Genomic DNA, 3,322 nt, shown 5'->3' with positions numbered 1-3,322 from the left:
CAGTCTCCCTGTGGAAATTTCACGGTGAGATTTGTTTCTTGTAAAACAGATCATTCTTCTTTGAGAAAGTTTTCACTTGTCTTAGTGCATTTCTTTCATCTTCTCCTGCCTTGTACTATTTCACTCTTTTTAAAACTTTTAATGTGCAAATGACATGCCGGTTAAAATGAAAACTCTCAAATGTAGAAAATAAGTCTGGATTTTAAAAACCAAGAACTAAAGATATCCTTACTAAAATGACACCATCTGATTCAAGTAAAAAATGACTTAAACACTAGTAATAAAAAAGGCAAAACACATTTCATGAAGAATACAAAGAGTAATGTCTGCTGAGTGTTTTAGGTCAGATGTTTTGGAATGCTGCTGTATGTTTTATGAGGAATTTGAGGGGAAGATTTCATAGCAGAAGGTGTGAATGTGGCCTGTACTGACTTAAGTGGTGACCCAATGGGACTGTGAAGCCATGGGATGCCTATGGATTCAAGCTGCTTGTCAAAGAGAAACTCCCCATTGCTGTTCAGAAATCCTTCCTCATTTCCTCTCTTCCCAAGCTTCCCATCCTCTACTGTCTCAGTCTCTAGCATTTTAACATTTTACTTCCTGTTAAAGAACCTGTCCAAGTAACTGATGTGTTTTCCTTCTGAATTTGTTCATCCTTCCTTACCTCACAACAAAACTGACTTATGAGAAAACAGTCTTCCTTACCATTTACAAACTGCCTGTCCCAAGAAGACAGGTTCAAGACTTCAAATGAACCAAATTTGCCATTCTTTTTTCCTCTTATTCTTGGCTTATTAACTTTGATCAAGCTTTTCAATTCTAGTTGGAACACTGAGCTAGTCAAGTGATTTAATTTATCAAAAACATCAGTAGGCTCCTGTTGTGAATGAAGTTGAATAGTTACTGCAAAAAGGAATCAAAGTCAAATCCCTGATGCTTTCCCTTTCTTTTTCAGTCAGTTGCTGTGATGCTTCCTCTTGAGCTATCTGGGCTTTAATCAATCCATTCTTTTCACATTTTGACTTGCCTTTCTTATCAGATTTTTCTTTGCTCTGTTCTTTCCAATTGGAAAGATCTATAATAAGCACGGGTTCATAATAATGATTAACTTCACTCTCTCTCCAAACTAAGTTATCTAAATATGATGATGACCTCATTTTGTAGTTACAAGTATGGCTACACTCTAGGTCAAGTATTTGTTTTTGTGATGATCTTGGTGCTGCCAACAAGGCTCAGTAGAGTAATTCATATCAAAAGCAGGATCCTCTAGAAACTTTTCACAATCTCCATCCAAATATTTTCAAGGATCAACTTGTACTTCTTCGATCAGTGACATCAGATGGAGCTCTTGGGTCAAGCTGAACTTCCTCAATATAAAAATTGCTATGTATAGGCCAATCATGCTCTGAAAACTGGCAATCATGGTATCTTTCCCAGTTATAAATGTGACTGTGAATTTCATCCATAAGCAAAATATCATCAACTTCATCTTCAATATGAAAAGGATGACTTGAAATTGGCTCATCTGTTGGAAAAGAATATATGCTCACGTTAGGATAGGAAAGTGCTTTCTCTGCTGTCAACTGATGCATTGGACTAAATGTCAAGATCTGTTCCAGGAAATCCAGTGTTTCTCTAATTCCTGTGTTAAAGGTTTGTGTGGCTCGGTCATGTCCTTTCTAATGTAAACTGGAATTACACTGAGAAGATCCTGATCTTCTTCATGTATACTGGGAATAGACTCTAAAATCAGCTGCATCTGTTTAAGTTCACGCACACCTGCAAAGAGGGTTTTACCAGTCAGCATTTCAGCAAAGATGCAGCCTGCAGCCCACATGCCAATGGATTTAGTATCACTATGAGGAGAAAGTAAAAGATGTGGAGATCTGTACCATTTAGTAACCGATCCTTCAGAAAGATGACCATTATGGAAATAATGGGGATCTATGATCTGTGCAAGACCAAAGTCACATCTCTTCAGCACCAAGCTTTGGTATTAATGAAAAGATTAGCTGGTTTGAGATCTCTGTGCAGTATGTTTGCAGAGTGAATATACTTGAGTCCATGTAGTAGCTGATAGGTGAAATTTCTGGCATGCTCCTCCAGTAAAGGGCCCTGAGCCAGCACATAAGCCAAGTCTGTCTCCATGTATTCCTAAAAGATGTAAACTCTGTTTAGTTCAGTAAGACAGCCCACATCATTTGTTAACTGGCTTCCATTGGGACCAGGAATTTCAAATACTTTCACAATGTTATCATGGTCAAGTCTTCTAATAATTTCTATTTCACATAGAGCATATTTACCACTCTGGGGACCAATAAGGACAATTTTCTTTTCTTTTCTTTTTTTTATCATTTATTTTATTTATTTATCTTCCCTTCCCACCATTATATGCTCTCTGTGTCCATTTGCTGTGTGTTCTTCCACATCTGCTTTGCATTATCTGGCAGCACTGGGAAACTGCATCTCTTTTTTGTTACATCATCTTGATGCATCACCTCTTCATGTATGCAGCGCCACTCCTGGGTGGCTTGTGCTTTTTTCATGTGGGGTGGCTCTCCTTGCAGGGCACACCCCTTGTTCATGGAGCACCCTTACATGGAGGCCCCTCTGCATGGCATGGCACTCCTTGCATACAGTGGTACTGCACATGGGCCAGCTCACCACACAGGTCAGGAGGCCCTGGGGATCAAAACTGGCCCCTTCATTTGGTAGACAGACACTCTATCTGTTGAGCCATGTCTGCTTCCCAAGGCCAATTTTCTTGATGGCTACTCTTTTGTCACAGTTATTATCTATAGCAGAAAAAGCCAAGCCATTGCCTCCACAGTCCAATGGTTTTAAGTCCATACATCTATCACTTAGAGGTTTTAATGCATCACCCACATTTCTAATAGAAATATATTCATAGGGTGGTGGTAGCTAGAAGATGAACTTTATTCCATTGGAAATCTTAAGTTTTCATAAATTTACTAGAAAAATAGTTTTCTTCCAGAACTGCTAGTTTCTTTGTAGTAAACATTATCTTTCTTTTTTTAAGATTTATTTTATTATTTATTGGTCTCCCCTTCCTCTCTGTTGTCTGCTCTCTGTGTCCATTCACTGTGTGTTCTTCTGTATCTGCTTGCATTCTTGTAATGCAGCACTGGGAAACTGTCACTTTTTTTTTGTTGCATTATTTTGCTGCATCAGGTCTCTGTGCAGTGACATTCCTGGGTGGGCTGCACTTTTTTTACATGAGGTGGCTCTTCTTGTGGGGTGCACTCCTTGCACATGGGGCACCCCTATGCAGGGGACACCATTGTATGGCATGGCACTCCTT

General features: G+C 39.1%; 1 pseudogene; it reads right to left on the bottom strand.

Annotated features, from left to right (window-relative positions):
* Positions 1–329: 329 nt before the first annotated feature.
* On the bottom strand, positions 330–2,850 carry LOC101419319 (mitogen-activated protein kinase 6-like; annotated as a pseudogene).
* Between the last annotated feature and the right edge of the window lie 472 nt (positions 2,851–3,322).

The sequence above is a fragment of the Dasypus novemcinctus genome, chromosome 18 (genome assembly GCF_030445035.2).
Source record: "Dasypus novemcinctus isolate mDasNov1 chromosome 18, mDasNov1.1.hap2, whole genome shotgun sequence".
NCBI classification, from domain to species: domain Eukaryota; kingdom Metazoa; phylum Chordata; class Mammalia; order Cingulata; family Dasypodidae; genus Dasypus; species Dasypus novemcinctus.
The sequence above is the reverse complement of the archived record's forward strand: the minus strand, read 5'-3'. Positions and strand labels throughout refer to the sequence as shown.